This window comes from Anser brachyrhynchus, assembly GCF_964034855.1.
Source record: "Anser brachyrhynchus genome assembly, chromosome: 2".
Taxonomy (NCBI): domain Eukaryota; kingdom Metazoa; phylum Chordata; class Aves; order Anseriformes; family Anatidae; genus Anser; species Anser brachyrhynchus.
Genome location: NC_137695.1, coordinates 75738079 through 75758345, shown reverse-complemented (window position 1 = coordinate 75758345; position 20267 = coordinate 75738079). Strand labels below are relative to the sequence as shown.

The 20267-nt window shown below is 38.0% G+C and overlaps 1 long non-coding RNA gene across 1 annotated transcript; it reads left to right on the top strand.

Moving 5' to 3' along the window:
- Positions 1-17207: 17207 nt before the first annotated feature.
- Positions 17208-19936, top strand: LOC308189767. The gene is made up of 3 exons (XR_013946596.1): positions 17208-17298; positions 17801-17868; positions 19812-19936. It is a non-coding gene; the product is annotated as an uncharacterized lncRNA (long non-coding RNA).
- Positions 19937-20267: the final 331 nt, after the last annotated feature.

Genomic DNA, 20267 nt, shown 5'->3' with positions numbered 1-20267 from the left:
TCCTCCTTAGTTGGTTAAGCTTGATTCTTCTGTCCTTCTGGGATGCTTATCAGCACCATATATTATTTCACAGTGTGGTGTCAGAGGAACTAAGAAAAGAAGTTTGAAGTAATTGTTCTTTGAAATGTCTGTTTTTGTTAGCCAAGTCCTGTAAATTGGCTTTGTGTCAGCATTCAAAAACTGCTATTACCAACTGTGTTGTTTTCATTGCTCATGTACTGAGGGAATGTATTTAGTTTGCATATTTTATAAACTGAAGAAAATCAAATAATGAAAAAAGGGAAATAGAATCAGGAAGCAGTCCGTGGTTCTAAGGCATTGCCAAAGGCTTTCCAGCCTGAAGACTTAAAAACTTTTGAGACATTTTAATCTCAGTATAACATGGCCATTATCAGCCTGAGGAATGCTGAGAGAGAGATTAAGTATGTTTATTAACTTGGGATCTAATTAAAAAGCTGTATGACGAAAGAGATGAAGGAGAACTGTTTCTTGTAGTACAAATTTCTAAACTAAATCTTATATGTTGACAGAACTTGGACTAAGAATAAAGCTGAGAATTTTCTCTGAATGCAACATTCCAGTTAAAGAAAAATCACTGTGGCAGACGCTTGAAAAAACATGATTTTATATGAAGGTATATATAGACATAGGTACCCCTGGTCAGGGTATCATACTGGGTCATGAGTAAGGCTGGCAAGGTCTAGTGTGACTATTTTCTGAAATGCTTACTTCAGTTTTGTTTTAATGCTCTCTATTGAGTTAACTTTTTAAACAACCCTCCCCCAACTCCTCCTCAGCAGTCTTTGAAAAATTAGCAAACATTTGTGTAAAGATCTTTGTAATCTGTTTCATGAACTATCCAATATTTGGAGTACTTTTCTTTTTCCATGAACATCTCTTTTATAAAAGTTCCTCTTTCTTTGTGATTTCTGCCTTCCCTTATTTCAAGTAGATGTACCCATGTATTTTTTTTCCCTCAGGTATGTTAGTTTTGATTTTCGTCAAATTGTGTCATCTCAGTCTTACTGAGACAAAGTTAACAATGTAACTCTATAATTGCTATATGAAAGAACTTTTTTTTCTTTGTTTAAAAGAAAAAGAAATTTTAAATGTTTGGCTCTTGATGTTTTCATGATATAGTTTTGTTAAATCAATATGTAGATACGATGTAAATATGTTCTGCTGAAAACAGTAGATTGATGGCAAAACTTAATATCAGTGTTGTTAGCTGAGGCACATGTTAGAACAACAATTTATGCTAAAATAGATTAAAATAAAACTGTGTTTAGGTTAATTTCAGAGCATAACAAAGAGGTGTTTGTGTTTCTCTTAAATATGTTTTGAAACAGCAGTAGTTGAGATTTTATACTCTGTACCTAGATGGTACTGGAATATGGCTGAAATACTAGTGAGAATATTGATTAACAAATGAGTTTGCCAGCATTATTGATTTCAAAGTGCAGTTGTAAATATTGCAGTATTAAATGATTTGAAGTTTATGTTTCACTTCATAACAGAGTTGGGGAAGAACCTGTGCACCTTGTATCTGGATGACAGCAATTTTAGCCTAATTATATAGAGCAATATCTCTTTATTATGCATGCAAAGCACCTATAGGTCTTGGAATATTTACCAGTGGAAAATAGAGTTGCAGTATACAAATTCCAGTGATTTAATATTCTGGAAAGAAATAAAAAGATGATAGCAAGAAGAAAAACAAGGCAGGTGTCTATAACATTTTTCAGAACTTCAGCCTATGGAATCATAGAATCATAGAATGGTTTGGGTTGGAAGAGACCTTAAAGACCATATCTTTCCAACCCCCTTCCATGGGCAGGAACACCTCCCACCAGACCAGATTGCTCAAAGCCCCATCCAGACTGGCCTTGAACACTTCAAGGAATGGGGCATCCACAGTTTCTCTGGGCAATGTGTTCTAGTGCCTTACCATCCTCATAGTGAAGAATTTCTTCCTTATATCTAATGCAAACCTACCCTCTTTTAGTTTAAAGCCATTCTCCCTTGTCCTGTCACTCCACTCCATAACAAAGAGTCCCTCCCCAGCTTTCCTGTAGGCCGGAAGGCTGCTATAAGGTCTCCCTGGAGCTTTCTCTTCTCCAGGCTGATCAACCCCAACTCCCTCAGCCTGTCTTCATCAGAGAGGTTCTCCAGCCCTCTGATTATCTTTGTGGCCCTCCTCTGGACACATTCTAATAGGTCCATGTCCTTGCACTGGGGACCCCTGAGCTGAGCGCAGGGCTCCAGGTGGGGCCTCACAAGAGCAGAGCAGAGGGGGGGAGAATCACCTCCCTCGACCTGTTGGCTATGCTTCTTTTGATTCAGCCCAGGATACAGTTGTCCAAAAAGAAAGTGGACTAATTAAATTATTAGTGATATAACAGTTTATGTTAGTCAGAGAGAGTGTTCATTATTCTGGAGACTGGAAAGGTTGGTGTTGGATAGATTTTCTTAGTATTCATTGTGTCTTCCTCTACGAGCCTTACTTTGAGGTATGCAAACATCCTGATTGTATATACAGGTTCCTTCAATATTTTGTAAGAGAGGACAAAGCCCATCTAGAGTTATTTCATCCATCATATACTAAAGCTTAGGGAGGATTTTTAGTGGCTACCAGGAGTGTCAAGATTTTTTTTTTTAACTATATTTGTTTGACAAGTAGGTTCAATGGAAGTATTTCCTTACGGCTTACACTTTATTGGACATTATCTACTTTCAAAAACACCTCAACCCTCTATTGCTTTCTAAGAATCATTCAGTCTAAACAGATTGCATCATTTTATAGCTAGTTTTGAGGCTGACCTGATAAGAATAAACGGGTCTTTAATGCATAGGATAGTTTACGGATATACAAACCGGATCAGTGACACAGTGCTTCTAAATTTTCCACTGTCTTGGCATTCAGGTTTTTGAAAAGTAAGTTTAGTTTAGAAACCCTTCCATATGTAAAAAAAAAAAAAAAAAAAAAAAAAGAAAGTGTTTATATACCATGGCAGAAATAAAACTTATTTTTGTTTCCTACTTATGTATTGGCGCTTAACATTTCATGAAATGTAATGGCCTACATGGCCCAGGTGGCTTTCTCCCTTGGTATCTCGATTAAATATTTAGTTTGTTTAAAAGTCAACAGAGGACAGAAAAACCTTTGAAAATACATCTTTAAACATTCTCTAAAGGTTCATATTAAAAAGGAATTTTAAACAGAACTCACTGAAATGCAATTTATTTGCATGAAAAAAATATTTCATGTTTCTTGAAAGTTATGATTTAGATGGTTGCACAACTTTAGGTTTTGAATTATTTATGTATAGATATTTGCTATGTAAAAATATGAAAAAAAAAGACAAAAGACCCTGCTTCAAATAGCCTAAATTCCAAATAGAAATTGCAAACAAGTTACATAGAATATGGCTACTTGGGTTCACCAGCAATTTGTTAAACTAAAAAAAAATATATATATATATATATTTTTTTTTTTTGGAAAGAATTTGTGTGTGGGGTAGTCTACAAAACAAGAATATTGTTGCAACATTACAGCAGCATCTAGATTAATCTACAATAATTTAGGCTTCTTTTTGCTGAACTATACACAGAGATGATGTCTGAAAATTTTAAAGAATTTCAAAGAATAGAAAAAAAGTAAAAAAGAAAAAAAAAGGAAAGAAAAAGAAACAAGAGAATGAAAGTTAATTGTTGTATAGGAATGTTTGTTTCACGTATATTCCCCTGTCTCAGAATTTAAGTTGGATGGAACCAATAAGCAACCACCAAGAATGATTATTTTCAGAAGTTTGCTTGTCTAGCAAAAAGTGATTGATAAAGTGCAGTTGTTCTGAGCAGTTGTTAATGTTCAAAGACTGGTAGAATTGCTGAGTTAAACAGCAAAAACAAAAAAAGTAATATTGACAAGTTTACAAGAACTCTTGCAATCTAGTTGTATGTTTTGAAATTTGTTTGCCAAGAAGTCACCGTCACTTGTTCCTCTTGATGTTATGATGGTCCTGTTTTTGAAGCTTCATTTGTAGTACAATTTATATTTATTCGTGGTGGGTGTATACATGCTCAGAATGATGAGGAAAGAATGTGTCTTTTGAAAAAGACCAGGAATCAAATTTCCCAGAACACCAACAAAGATGTGATTAGAGATAACAAATCTATCCAAAAATGTATGCAAGACTTTTAGCTATACCCCTGACATAATCAGGTTTCTGCTGCTTTTATTTCTTTCTAGATAATAACTCACAGACATTTGTTCCATGCTGTTGTCTCTTACAGTTATGGTGATAATGCTTCAGAAATTTGTACAATGAGATTCCTGACTACTGTGAATTGCTTGGGTATTTAAAAAAATATTTGCTTAAAAATTGTCTTGCAATTTAGTTTTTCATTATTGTGTATGTTTCAGAAGATAGGCTTTCTTTTGCTTTTCAGTAATACTTGGATCTGAAGGATTTCTTGAGGAATACTTAGTATTTATTAAAATGTACAGTTTTCATAGGTTTCACAGTTCTGGAAGCATCTATTTTAATCCTCTGGCACTGTTTCTCGTACATACTTCATAAACCAGTGCTTCAGATAATTTTCATGGAAGACTTGCCTTAGTTCTGGAGTGGCTTATACTTCTCAGAACCACAGAATCAATTAGGTAAGAAGGAACCTCTTCAGAATATCTAGTCTAGCTGCCCTGCTCAAGCATGGTTGGATAGAGCAGGTTGCCCAGAATCTGGTCCAGTCGTGTTTTGAATATCTCCACAGAAGACTCTACAACTCTCTGGGCAACCTGTTCCAGTGTCTGACCACCTTCAAAATAATAAAAAATAAATAATAATAATAACAATAAAGTATTTTCTTGTGTTCAGATGGAATTTTGTGCTTTTTAGTTTGTACCCATCACTCCTTGTCCTGTCCCACAGCCTCACTGAGAAGAGCCTGGTTCCCTCTTACTCATTCCTTCCAGTCAGGTATTTATATGCATTGATAAGTTCTTCCCTGAGCCTTTTCTTCTCCAGAGTGAACAGTCCTCTCTCCCTCATCCTTTCCTGAGATGAAAGATGCTCCATTTCCTTTATCATCTTGTGCATGCTGGCTGGACTATCTCCCGTATTTTCATGTCCCTGTTCTGGGGCCCCCAGAACTGGACCCAGCACTCCAGGTCTGGTCTTACCAGTGCTGAGCAGAGAGGAAGCGTCACTTCCATCTCCCTTGGCAAGCTGGCAACACTTTTCCATATACAGCCTTACAATCCCAGATGCTGTTGGCTGGTAAAAAGCTGATGGTGACACATCTCTATATTCTGCTGCATTATCTTTATGACAGTTGTCTTTCTGTAGATGCAAATTTGTAGAAATCTAAAAAGGAGAAGAAATGATGGCAGACTGGCTGGAAGCCAGTCACTAGGGGGGATTCCCCAGGGCTCCATTTTAGGGCCAGTTCTCTTCAGTGTTTTCATAAATGACTTGGATGTAGGGTTTGAAGGTGTGCTAAGTCACTTTGCTGATGGCACTCAATTAGGAGGAGCTGTTGACTCCCCTGAGGGTAGAGGGGCCTTGCAGAGAGCTCTTAACAATTTAGAGGGCTGGGCAATCACCAACCATATGAAGGTTAACAAGAGCAAGTGCCAGATTCTGCACCTGGGGAGGGGCAAGCCTGGCTATACATAGTACAGACTGGGGGTTGAGAGGCTGAAGAGCAGCCCTGTATAAAGGGATCTGGGGGTTGTGGTTAACGGCAAGTTGGATGTGAGCCAGCAGTGTGCCCTGGCAGCCCAAAGGGCCAGCTGTGTCCTGGGGTGCATCAGGCACAGCACTGCCAGCCAGAAGAAGGAAGGGATTTTCCCAGTCTGCTCTGCACTGGTGAGGCCTCACCTTGAGCACTGTGTGCAGTTTGGGGCACCAATCTAAGAAGGTCATAAAACTGTTAGAGAGTGTCCAGAGGAGGGCTACAAAGATGGTGAAGAGTCTGGATGGGAAGATGTACAAGGAGTGGCTGAGGTCCCTTGGCTTGTTCAGCCCAGAGCAGAGCAGGCTGAGGGGAGGCCTCATGGCGGCCTGCAGCTCCCTCACGAGGGGAGCGGAGGGGCAGGCGCTGAGCTCTGCTCTCTGGGGACAGCGACAGGACCCGAGGGAATGGCATGAAACTACATCAGGGGAGGTTCAAGTTGGATATCAGGAAAAGGTTCTTCACCAAGAGGGTGGTTGGGCACTAGAACAGGCTCCCCAGGGTGGTGATCATAGCACTGAGCCTGCCGGAGTTCAAGAAGCATTTGGACAGTGTTCTCAGACAGAGGGTCTGATTTTGTGTGGTCCTGTGTGGAGCCAGGAGTGGGACTCTGTGATCCTCTTGGGTCCCTTCCAACTCAGGATATGTTATGATTCTATAAGATGTTTTAAGATCTTATAATCTAAAAGAAGTTCTATTGCTGTTGCCCTAGAGCACAAGCCTTTTCTTATAATCATTTTCCTTCATTGGGATGTAGATACTGAAATTGTCTCTAGCATGAAGGTGGCTACAGGGTTAATCTTCTGTGCTAAATAGAGTGTGTTTTTATATGAGGCAGAGCTGGTTATAAGAATCTGCAGTATTAAGTATAGAATGTGCAGATATTTTTTCTCTCTTCTATCAGATAGTAAAAGAAACAAAAGATCAAAACTGGGGAAACCTCCAGAGTTGGAACTGACAAATAAGCACAAAAAGAATCTGGTAAATGAAACCAGGTACACTAAGAATCCATGCTGAGGAGTTTGTTACTACTGAGATTTAATTAGCAACACAGTAGTGGGAGAAGAACCAATTATACAAGTAGAGGGAGTTAACCAGGGAGGCTGAATCCTGACCTATGTCTTTTTAAAAGGTTCTTGTTTATACAAAGAAAGTGGTTTGTTTTTCTTGTTTGTTTTCAAGTGAAAGTGAAAATTATTCCCGGAAAGTTTGGAGTTTCCTTTTGGATTGCCATCCAAGTTTTAGAGGGGCTTCCAAATCTTTTTAAATATAATTTTCACTGGAAAATAAGCCAAAAATCTTAGAAAATACGTTGCTGCTGCTCCCCCCCACCCCCCTCCAGTTTTTTGTCCATGTCATGGCTCTTTGATGCTTGAAAAATATAATTTGATTTGTTATCTGCACTATAGAAATTCCAGGAAAAAGTTACTTGGGGTTAGTATGAAATATGAATTTTGTGTCAATACAAAACCAAATGCTATGTTCCACTGTGAATTTATCTTAAAAAAAAAAAAAAAAAAAAAAAAAAAAAAAAAAAAACTTTTTGAGTTGAAAAGCTGAAAGACTTCATTCTGAGCATCTGAAACAATATCTGATATTATTTAAATACACTTTCCATTATGTTATGTAGTCAAAAATATTCACTGAACTTTACCTGGATTCCCTCTGATTAATTCTGGTAGCTAATTGTTGTTATCAGTTTCGGTGCATATTTATGTGCAACTAATTCACAGTTATATTATTTCTAAGATATTCAAATATTTAGAGATTCAAATGTAAAATTATTCTATGGCTTGTGAAAAACAGTGATCACTGCTGTAATACTCCAGGACTCAGTACTTTAAAAACCTTTGCTTTACACTTCCAAGCATATGGCTATTGGAATGTCTCATCTTTCCTTCTTTCAAGTGTCTTTTATAAAATTCCTACCAAACTGTTTTCATTGCTGTCACAAATTCTTGTGGGAGAACCAATTGCCTAAAAAGTCACATTTTCCTCCACTGCCTAGATAGCTGGTTTGCTTTATTTCTTTGTTAGAAGGGGGTTTTGTTTGTTTTTGTTGTTTTCCCCCTGTTAATTGTCAAAGGTGCATCAGTGCCATCACTTCACAGTGTCTCCACAGGTTGTGCAATTCCATTTGGGTGGCAAAGTTTGATAAGTTTGCTAGTGCAGCCCTCAATTCATGGGGAGGGCAACATCTGGATACTTAGTAAAGCAGGCAGGAAATATTAGCAGTTTCCTAACAATCAAATTTAAAGCTTGCATAGTAATAAATATAATTCCACAAGATATACTCTAGCAAAGCACTAGGTAATAAATTGCTGCTTTGAGATTTTTGCTCTTTAATCCCTGGAAGCCACTGTCTGTATTTAGAGCTAAAAATGGCCGTTCACCTTGTAAGGTTTTATAAAAGTCTCTACCACTTTTCTAAGTAAATTATTTTTCAGTAGCCTGAAGCTACCAACACTACCTGAAGAATTAATAATGGGGTTGGCACAGGTCAGCTCATATCCTGCCAATTCTCTCTCACAGTGAGCACACGCTAAGAAAACAGTTCTTGCAGCTCCAGTGGGGTTTTATTGTATTTCCTGATAGTCATGATGGTAGTAATCTTAAGTGACTAGGAAAATGGGGGGGCACTAAAAAAGGTTCAACTAAAATACATCAATAGTCAGTAAAATAAATATGCCTTTCAGTGGAAATTTTCAGGACTTGATTTGGTTTATCAGATACTCCATCATGGCTTCATTGAGTTTAATTCCTTCCTGTGAGAACCTGACAAAGAGAATGAACTGTTCTTAGCTATCTGGAGTTCTAGAAAGAAGCTTGAAGAACAAAAAATAATAAAATCTGATGTTAATCCAGAGAAGTTACTTGGCCAGCATCAGTTTATCAGTGCATAACCTGGCTGTTGGATTGTTTCTCTGACAGGTTGGAAAGCGAAGAGGTTTCTCAGTACACTTCATTATGGTAAGGGGAAGGTTGTGATTTCTTTAGATTTACTTGTCTGGGTTTATGAACTAACCTGGAGAATTGATTCAGAAGTTTTAGGGAAGTTGGGTTGCTAGGGCTGAACACTTTTTGACAATTATTGGTTTTACTTTTGTTTCCTGGCATGCAGCTGAGGCCAGGACAGGGTCCCATGACGGAAGTCACCAAGCAAACGTAATAAAAAGATGTTCCTGCTGTGTAGAGCTCACAACTCAAATAACAGCCCAACACTTCAAGAACACTAACTTAAAATGTATCAGTGAACTTTTATTCCCGTTACATAGTAGGTATTTAACATTAAAGAATGTTTATGAATATTAATTTAATTTGCATCAGAAAATAATATATTTTAAATGACAATTTTAATAAAGTGGTATAATTTGGAAGTGTCAGACATTGTGTTATAGTAAGATATCACGGGTGTTAACTGTAAGAAAAAATATTTACAAATATTATTTTTAAGAGAACGTTAGACAAATTTCACTAGAAATGCCCTGTTACTCTCTATAAAATTCATGTTGAAAAAACTCCTTTGAGTGAGTTCTCATCTAAGCTTGGGACTGTTTTCTCTTTTCTTTCATTTATTTATTTATTTATTTATTTTATCCATCAGGAAAACATCAGTATTTCTGATCATTTTCAAGATCAAATTAAATATTTCATAGACATATTACATGAGTTCATTCACTGCCTTCATTCCTATCCTGTCTAAATCAAAACAAATTTTGTTTGGCAAAAAATATTTTGGCTTCATTCAGATATATCATCCTAACCTTAGTGGTACTACCAGGGTATCTATAGACAAAACAAGCTTCCATGAAAGATCAGCTAAAAAAATGAAATGATATAGAATACATGAAAGCAGTACTCATGTATAAATGATACATGCTAACAGTAGGTGGTGCTGTACATTTAAATTAAAGACAACCTGCAGCTACCCCTCCCAACTCCCCAGTGTGCATGGATTACTATTGGTATAAAGGCAGATGGAACTTGAACCGTATTTGCATATATATATATATATATATTTGTAGATCTGTTTGGATTCATGCTATTTCTGGTTTAAAAATTCTTGTGAAAGTTGTCTTCTTGTCTTGTAATGCTTTATAGTGCTAGCAGTTGAGGGGTAGAGCGTGTTACTTGCTGCAGCCAGAATGAGTCATTTCAGATGTGACATAACTCTTCTGGAGGAGAAACCTCCTGGTTCTTTTTGTTACGGTTTGAAGCCTGAGATAATTAAAGCATATAGAGCTAACTCCAGTAGAACACTCACAGCTGCAAAGTGTTTTGCCTTGACCAGTGCTCTGTGGTAATTTAGCGCCTTGAACATACATATCCTCTGTGCAAAACAGAGAAGTTTTGTAATTTTTTGATGAAGATTTTGGACTTCCCTCCTTAAATCAAATTCAACCCATGCTCTAGTTGTGCAGTATAATCCTGGGGTAGCCCTTCTCAGGTTTATCTACATCTCTGTAGATGATGGTGTGAACTTTTTGTGAAGCTGAAGCAGAATTTTAGTATCACTGTTGGGAGTAGGCTGATAAGTAGCAAATTACAGCACATGACCACATTCATAGAGGATCTTGTGAAGATATCCCAGTAAACAGTGAATTGTATAAATAAACAGTTCATTTAAACCACCCTAAGGAAGGGCTAACATTCATGCTAATCAAAGGCTTAGAATGCTATGAAGCTCTTAAGATTTCTCCCTCTGGAATCATTTCCATTATGAAGTTTACTTTCTGTGTAGCTCCACTGGCATACAAGAGGTTGAAATAGAACATCATATAGGTTAAAAAAAAAAAAAAAAAGTAGTCTGCATGGAGTGTATCAAAAATGATGTGTGTGAAAAGTCTGTTTATGAAATTTGCTAGGCAAATTCCATGAGCTGCTGAGTCGAATCACACTGAGTAACTGAATCTATGAATTTCCTGGTTGTATGTTATTATGAATGATGAGTCAGATTGGTATCTCATTCAAAAATGTATCTGCTAATTCAAATCTGCCTGTAGTGATTATGTGTAAAGCTGAGCATTACAAAAATATCACTACTATTACATTGACTGCACATAGGAAGATTCCTTTCATGAAAAAAAAAAAGAAGTTGAAAAGTTATTCTTAGAAACCGGTGGTACCTAAAACAATTACCATAGTAACTCTTGGAATACCTCTTTAAATTCTTGCCCACTACAGCTAAAGGAAAACCACAATGTTTATTGGATTCAGTTTACAGTCAAATGGACATACATAAGGAAAAACTTTATTGACAATCTTCTTGTCACTGGGAGTTGGATGTGTGGTATACTTATTCAGAAAATTTAGAGGGCTTTCACTCTTGGTAACAGAGAAACAAAGAATGCCAAACCCTTTCAATAAAAATAAATAGGAGTTACATATCAGGCTTAAATTGTGTAACGGATGTTTGTTTGTTTGTTTTAGGTGGGGCAAAATAAATAATAAGAGACTGATCAAACAAAATACTTAAGATCAAGAAAGTAAATTACATTTCTTAACATTACTGTGGACTCCTCATATATGTTAATTACTAAAAATATTTTTATTTGTCTAAGTGTTTTCAGGACTGCTGCTAAAAATTATTATTTTTTTTTTCTTCAGGTAGGGTTAAAAAGTCAGATAAACCAAAATAAAGACAATTTCTTTTTGCATAGCTGTGCATACCTGAGGTTTAATTTGGTATTTTTGTATGAATAGATTAAAACTGTGGTGTTTAACATCCTGTACCTCTATGGTAGGTGCCAATAGGGGTGAGCATGGGTTAGAATTTCATTGCTTTTACCTGACTTCTCATAAGTACACACAGATTTACATGTCTTCAAATTGTCACTTAAGCTTTGGATAAGAAATAGTTGGGTTTTTCTTTAAACAGTGGATGTTACCTGAATATGCATTATATTCGTTTCAAAGTGAGTGTTACGTAGAAAAATCTGTAGACCAGAAGGAAACATACTGGGTTTGCTGGTGTGAAATTCACAACTCAGCAAAACACTTTTTTTAAGCTTCATGCAAGCTTTATTTTGTCTCTTTTTCGTAATGTTATTTTCATCATATGCTAGGTCTTGCTTAAAGATAAATGTTTACCTAGCATTTTTTTAATCATCTTACAGATGATCAGTGATGTGTTTCATTAAAATTTCAGAAGATGTTTGGAATGGTGTTGTGCTTGTAATAAATGTCACTGAAGTTCACTGCAGTTCTTCTGGAACAAAGTTGATGCAGTCATTATCAGGGAAACCCAGCAACAGCTTGTACAGCTTTAAAAGTATGCCTGTCTAGACAGCAGATGAATGGAGAAGAATTTCTTTCTGCATTGGCCTTGAGCAAACTCTGTATGAAATAGTATGGCTTATATAAACCAAGACTGCAGTGACCAGACAGGAGAGTTTAACATCCTCATTCTAGATTATATTTTATGTAATCATGATTTGTTTATATATATATTATATTTATATATAAATGAACATACATTTTATGTGTTATATCCTCTGCAATAATATAGTATGTCTCATGAAAGCCCAATAATAATAATAATAATATAAAGTGCATGCACAGAAAGAAATAATTCTTACATGGGAATAAAAATAATATTCTTCCATCACTCATCATGCCATTGTTGGCAGAAAAAATAAATTTCAGGATAGAGCCATAAATCTGAACTCCAGTACACTCAGCAACATTTGTGGTGGAGCTGCAGGCTGACAAGAAATGTGTCAGGACTCTTCTCTGATGCACTCCTTGTATTCGCTTCCCTATTGTACACAAAAAGGCTCAGTGCCTTTACAGGGAAGTCTCGCTCTCCCTCTAGGGATTTTCAGTCATCCTAAAGAGACTTGAAAGATGGTGAGCAGAGAGACGGGCAAGTGCTGACCAGCAGTCCCCAAGAGTCTCATGTAGCAGAGTTGGCTGAGGGCTTTCTCTTTCTCAGAGCAAGGGAAGTCTTACTCAGGAGTTCCCTCCCCTTTCCATTCATTAACATGGTGGCAAATAATTATTCTGTTAGATGATCACACTTGCAATCAAAATACGGCATGAACAGAACTAAGGGTGTATATACACGCTATTCATTCAAAATGCAAAATACAGCTTAGCCCATAGTAAAAGAGTTCAGATAAACCATGTTACTTCACATCTGTTGCAAGCTGAGAGCATATAACAGATATGAAGGATAGCTCAGCTCATGTTTGGTGAGCCACAGTAATTGGGTTTGTTATCAATTCCCTAGGAGCTGGATCACAAATCATATAAAGTTGCATAGGTTAAAAGTTCTTTTAAATCTGATTCCTGGTATACTTACTATAAGGCTGGCAACGTATTGACATTTGTGAGTTGTAGTTGAACTCTGCTTAAAAGAGCTTCAAAAGAGAAATTCTGCTTAAGAGTTTTTATGAATGACAAATGGACATGGGATCTTGGGAGCATCAGAACATGGGGATGAACCTCAGGAATCAAGCAAGGAAGACGTAAGCTAAGTTATTCCGTTTTTTTTTTTAATTTTATTTTTAGTGGACTTGATAGAAACCTCAGGGGAAAGGAGTGACAGCAGTTGAAACAGCTGTTTCCACAGTGTGCCAATATAACCTCAGTGGGAAGTGAAAACTGGACAGAGCAGATCGTGTACAGCCAGCGCTGAAACTGGAAAGGTTCCCTTAGATCAGCATGCACAAAGACTCTGGTGCCATGCCAAGCATCATTGCATATGGGCTATGAGGTCAAGCAAATAAGAATAATCATAAGGAGCTCAGAGCAACAGCTATCTCACCAGCCAGTCTCTGTCACTCAGTTCTAGAGGATTACAGTTTGAATAGTAACAGGCATCAAATTAAGGAGCAAGCTTGATACAAAGCGTACATGTGTTCAAGCACACTAATGAAGCTTCACAGTCTGAAGACAATGGCAAGAAAAAGGTATTTTAAATTATAATATAGTGCATGTTTTACTGGTGCTTAAATTCACTATCCATTTGCACAGCTAATATCAGAAGTCTGGTCTAGGGAATCTGCTCATGACCTGAAAAATCAAACAGGGGACAGCACACAGGGATGAGCCAGGTGGAACTGCTACTTTCCAGATTTCATCTGAGTGCTAAATGACTGGTTTCTTCATTCATCCCAGCAGTGACTTAAGCCTCTGACTACCACCACTTTCTTCCATCCAATCTCACTTGAAAAAACTACTAACCTTCCACATTTGCTGTGTCAGACTCTGTATTCTTTTGCCTAATCTGGTCTGCCTCTAGGAACTTTCCACATCTCATTTGTTGGAAATCAGAAGAGTAAGTAAGGCTTGATTAGCCACCAACCATTTCCTAAAGTTTCCATTTGTTTTTTGTACATTTGTTAAATTCATTAAGTCATTCAGAACAGCCACACAGAAATTACTTTGGGGAGTTGTATTGGCAAATGGGAAAACAAACCATATGTGAGGTAGCTATCTTTATTACTAGAATAAATAAAAGCTCAAACAAATAAATGCTCATAGCCCTGACATGATAGACAAAGCATGAGGAAGTATTAAGATATGACTTTAGTGAACAGTTCAAGAAAGCATTGTTCTTTTATTCTTCTCTCCAAATCAGAACATGTTGTTATTCATTGCTTCTCTGTGAAAAACATGGGACCTGGCAGTAAAGTCAGGATACTGATTTTTTAATTTATCATTTGAATTCATACCAAAATATTATTAAATGCCTTTTTATTTACCTTTGCAAGTATTTCCTCCTTTTTACTTAAGGAATGCATACTGTAGTCCCAAGACACCAACATTTCGGAGTATTTTTAACCTAAAGCACAGAAGGCAGATATTTTCTATACTGCAGGTAAATCTGCATGCTGTTTTTTGAAGTCATAGAAGAGCCTCAGACACTTTAAAAACAATTAGCTTTTATTCTGCCAGATCTTTTTTTCTCTTGCTAATTTTAATAAACTTTGTAATTTTTTTCTTAAGCTGGCAGGTAAAAGTGAGTGGGAGCTCCCAGTCCCAAATCTCCCCTAGCTTTCTGTATTCCCAGCCTCCTCAGAAAAGGCAGAGACAATCTGGCAGGCAGCCTGGAGGAGGAAGAAGAAGAACTGAGAGTCAGGGCAGTCAGGCTGCATCAACTTGCCAGAAAAGTGCTTGCCAATTTCCCTTTCTCCCTGCAGTGAGAAAATGAGTTGGATAAAAGCCTCTCAAGCAAGCAACAGGCAAGCTACCTTTTTTTTTTTTTTTTTTTCCCATTGGTGTACTCAGTATAGGATTTTTCTAGAAACCCCTTCTCTCTCTCTTCCTTCTTTTCTCACTAATTTTTAAAAATTATGGTAATATGCACCAGCAAAAATATCTACAGAAAGCATGGAAGGAGAAACAGATGGAAGCAGATAGTGTTGGAGGCAAGATGGAAGGCTGAATAGCTTTGTATGGTTAATTGGTTGGTTAATAACTCATATCAGTTTATAGTATTACACAGTAGCTTCATCAGATACGCTGAGAGGAGTCTCGCAGTAGAGGTGGTCAGAGGAAATGCAGCACAGAGTTTCAGTTGCTCTGTGAAAAGAAAAAAATTGCTGAGTAGTAAAAAAAAAAACCACCAACATTTAGAAGGACAGCCAAATCATATAAATAACACTTAGACTCCTTGATCTAACCTGATTATTTCTTTTAACCTGTGAAAGGATTGTTAGATTTTTATTTGTAGGTAATGAATATAGTTCTGTGAATACAAAGAATGTCTTTGAAGAGAAACAAATACTGTGTAAGCCGAAAAACAAAACAACCAAACCAAACCAAACCAAACAAAACAAAAGCTATTCAGTAAGTGAGTACTAAACAGCGTGGAGGAAAGCACTCCATTTTATCATCTGCAATTACTAGTTACAGAGTTTGTGGCACATATACACCACAGTGCTTTACCATTGTTTCTTTTAAAGCAAGGCCCTGAAGAGATTTTAAGTAAATGCTTAGAGTTCACCAAAAAGTCAGAACATGTGGTGTGGTTGCAGTTTGTTGCAGCAAGGCAACATTTTAAGTTCATGCTCCTTGAAGAACAGACTAAGGATTCTGAATCACTTCAGCAGGGTTGTACAAAACTAAGTATCCTTCCGTGATTCTTCTTGCTTGAGGAGCAGGAGATTTCTGTAACTTCTGTTATTGATTGTGAAAGGAAAGTCTAGACAATGAAGGTACAACAATTGAGAAAAAGAATAATAAAAAATGTTGTCTATTTCTGGAGTATTGTTACTCTTGATATATTTTATTACACCCACCATTCCCTCCCCCCTGGAATCATGATTCTAGGAAATATTCAGGTTTTCAGATTGGTTATTTCATGGGAAAATACATTGCTAGTTTTTAGATTACTTTTGGGCCCTGAAGTAGTCAGATGGTCAATCGAAATAATAACCGAAATGTATCCTGAGGTTTGTTTTTCATTCTAAAAAAGAAACCTGCAGAACCCCAAAGCCATACTTTTTTTTTTTTTTTCATGACTTTTAAGATAATCTTGAGATTTTAGGAGGAAAGCTGATACCACATACTTCCAAATGCAATGGTAACAAATATGTGACCACATTAGTAAAGAGAAAAATTCAAGCAACTTGCCAGATTATGTTGTCTGATTGCAGGTGAGGGAATTTAAAATTTGATTCCTGTTTTTTTTACAGAAGTATGTTAGCCTCCATGCTAGTGGTAAGCAGGAAGCCCAGATGATAGGCAGAATATGTTTGTACCTACAAAATTATGGAAGAACAGGAGGGCACACCCAGCCCAGCAGTGGTTACTGGATCATCATCCCTTGCTGGGGACAGGTCTGCATGGGCGCTGGTCAATAAACTGCAGGTATACTGGCACCACAATGGGCTCTCAGACAAACACCTGCCATATTGTAGCTGTGAAAAATGTTACGTTTCTAACTTGGGCTGAGAAGTAGACAAGATATATACCTCATGGGGAAAAGAAACTTGCTCCAGGAGTGTCAGGAGCAGGGCAGGCCGGCAGGGCTGTGCCCGCTCCTCCTTTTCCCTCAGCGATGTCCAGGCGAGGTGGTGGCAGCAATAAGGTGGGTACCGGCTGGTAAGGGGTCCCATGGCCCCCGCCCAGGCCGCCCCCAGCACCTCACACCGAGCAACTGCTGGCAGCTGCGGCCTGGTCCTGCCATGGTGCCTGGCCAGGATGGGCCACCAAATGCTGGAGAGGCCGCTGAGATGGATCTTCAAAGGGAAAGTCAACATGTGCCCCACATCATGTAGCCATTACCGACCTCCACAACTCATGGTAGGAGAAGCCGGCCTGCTTTGCTAGATTTTTACCTCACATTACCTCTTGTTAAAACACATCTGGTTTCACCCAGTCCAAGTCTTGAGGTATTGTGCAAGGGGCTAGAGGAGAGTGTTGCCATTAGCACCGGGCACACATTTTGTTGGCAGGTGCAGGAGAAAGTAGCCACAGGAGGAAGCCGATGCAGCTGTTGCATTTCCCTCCCTCAGGCCTCGGCCTTGGCTGTGTACTGCGCTTAGCCATGCACCTGATCACCGTTTGTGTGACTGAAGGCCCTGTGGCAGCTTGGGGATCTGCACAGCAACGGTGAGCTCTGCAATTAGGTGTTTAATTTGGATTGTAAGGCAGATCTCTGCCCTTTCGCTGATTTGTAGCCTTTGTTATGGTCCAAAACCAGTACAGACCTGTGAAATACTGTCACAGATGAGGATTATTTTTGGTGTTAGAGTTCTGAAATATCAATCTACTCCTGAATGTTTTACATAAAAGAATGGGCTCAATAGGCTTTTTGCCAGTGCAGGTGTTCACCTATTTAATCTGTAAGAGTTGTGTTTGCTGATGTACTCCAAAGACCTTGACTAAGAAATAGATAAAAACAAAATTTACTCTCTAAGTCACCTCATGAGATTTTTCTGTGTTGCTTTATCCATTTTTTTCCTAAAGTCTGTGGTTTATCACCAACATGGTGTTTCTGATTCTTAACTGAACAAGTGAGATTATTTAAAAAGAACAGCTGTTTATGAGGGAAAATTAAAGAATAACTGTTGATTTATGGACATAAAGTTAACCTTTCTTCCTGTTTTATCAGAGAGTAATATTTTGAATTCTCAAAGTAACAATTATCCACATCCATCAAGTCCACCAGACAGCCTGGAGGTAAGCTTGGGAACAGGTGTGTGGTTGTGTCTCCCATGTGAGTGGTCAGTGCTCACCAAACAGAGGGATTGAAACATGTTTGTGGGGAAGGAGTAGATCCATGAGGTTCATTGTTTCCTGAAGAACCCAAACTGGTCTTTATTAGCAGGTCGTCTTTACTCTCAGGTTGTTGAAGCAGTTGCAAACTTGCCAGTTCTAAAAAGCAGCAAAGCTTCTCCTAAAGGTGTGAGCTGAATTAGATAGCAGTGAACTTAGAAAGATTTTTTTTTTTTTCTCCATACTAAAAACCTATTAAGAAAACACTAAGGGTTCCTGTGAATGAAAGTGTGTGCACGCTAGGGCATGAGAAGCAGACCAGGGCTGATGTAGCAGGTGGAAGGTGTCACCTTGCATCCCGGCACTCTGCCCAGGTCTCCAGTGGCTAGGGGCTCCCACAAGGGTCACATGCCGGGAACAGGGGGCTGATTACAACAATTTGGTGAAAGAGCATTTACCCATGTTCTGTTGCATTGCAGACATAATCAGCAGCTGTTTATCTTCCTTGGCATATACTTTTCCAATTTTGCTCTTAGAATGCATGTTCCTCTAGGGGAACCAAACCAGATCTAGAATTTGGATGACTCATTAGGGGATGGTCCTGGGAATGTACTTGAATTGTAGTAGCAAGTTCTTTCAACAAAATGGAGATTTTAAATAAGGCCATTATAGAGGCTATGTGATATGTAATTTAATTTATCTTCAGAGTGTGGATGTTTAGAAAACAAAGATCTACATGTATCTTTCTTCTCTGTGTGAACTTACTACTCTTCTGTTTGACTGAGAAATTCACCTGATTTGGGGGCTGTAGCAATAAATCTATAGTATTGGCGGGTGCCTATTCATACAATGTGGAGATTTTGTGATAAGTTCTGGAGGAACGTCAATGTTGCAAAGTGAAGTGTAAAATTATTCCTGTCTCAATGTTATTTTTGAGTCATAGATCTCTGCCTTTTATGAACAGCAGGCATATTTGGAAGAATTATGTCTGAGTCATAAATCCCTATTTGCCTGGGACATGACTAATAGGTGTCTTTAACACAGAGAGATGATATTACTGTCTTAGCTTGCAATTTTTTTAACCTCTGAAGCACATAGAACAGATGAAGTTTAAACAGCACAATGACATTAATCTATGGTCTGTCAGAAAATTGTTACCTCCCTCCTTTTCTGGTCCATTGGTTCCAGCCAGCAGATACTGTAATTTATATGATTCTCCAAATTTATTATTTCAGTATTTAGCAAGCAGAGTCAGTGTGGTTGCTTTCTGAACCCGCAGGCTGTCGTGATCCGTGGGAGAAAGGGAGTGAGCAAGTCGTGAGGGAGGAGAAGTGCTTTTGGGCGTTCCCTCGCACCGCCTCCGCCAGGGCCACCTCTGAGGAAAGCAGAAGTCTATTTAAATGCAAAATGCTGCAAGATCTTTCCACTGGTGCTACCAGCAGGGCTTCTCAGCTGTCTGTAGGCAGTTACCGACCCCTCAAGTAGCCATATGTCTTGAGTGCAATAACAGAAAATTTATCAGCAGGTTTCTGTTATCCTTATTGTCATGTGGAAAAGACAGACCAACTTGAACAACAGATCCCTAATATTAATGTTTAATATTTGTGAATATCTGTGCTAGTCTAAAGGCTCCCAAGCATTGCTTATGAATACATTCTGAATTTTACAGAAAAGATTACAATTAACACCATCATCTCTACATACCCTCACTAGCTACGTACTTGTCATTATTACTGTTATTAGCCAATTATTCTTGTGTTGTAGGTCAGACTGTGCACCCCAGCACAGCATTGTGAACAGTTACAAAAAGCTTATGTCCCCAAAGCCAAGCCTCTTCATGTGCATTTCTCTGTATATATGCACAGTGCATGACATGATACATTGATAAATGTTATTATATGTAACAGGAATGAACGATAACTTGGAGTCTCCTGAACAGCCCCAATTGTTCCTGACAGAGTGTTATCTGCAACATTAATTTGCCTTGACAGTGCAGTGTGAAAATATAATAAAGTCCAGACGTTTCTTTGTGACATTTTGTTGGGCTTTATGTCTTTAATTGTTTGCTCTTCGATACTGCTGCTATGTGATTCGTCCCTTCAATCACATGGCACTGTGTTTGCTCAGTCATTAGACAGTCAAAATTCTTATAAGAAAATAACTGTTGAGGAATAATGAATGAGGAATAATATATAATGCATCATTGATATGGAAATTAATCAAGTTATGTGGAAATTCACAAGCCCTTCGGCAGTCATCAACATTTTTATAAGTAAAATGGTAGCTGTCCAAGTATTTACAAACAAATAACATGCTCTACCACTATCATAGAGTTAACTGATAAGATATATTTGCTAAAGCGT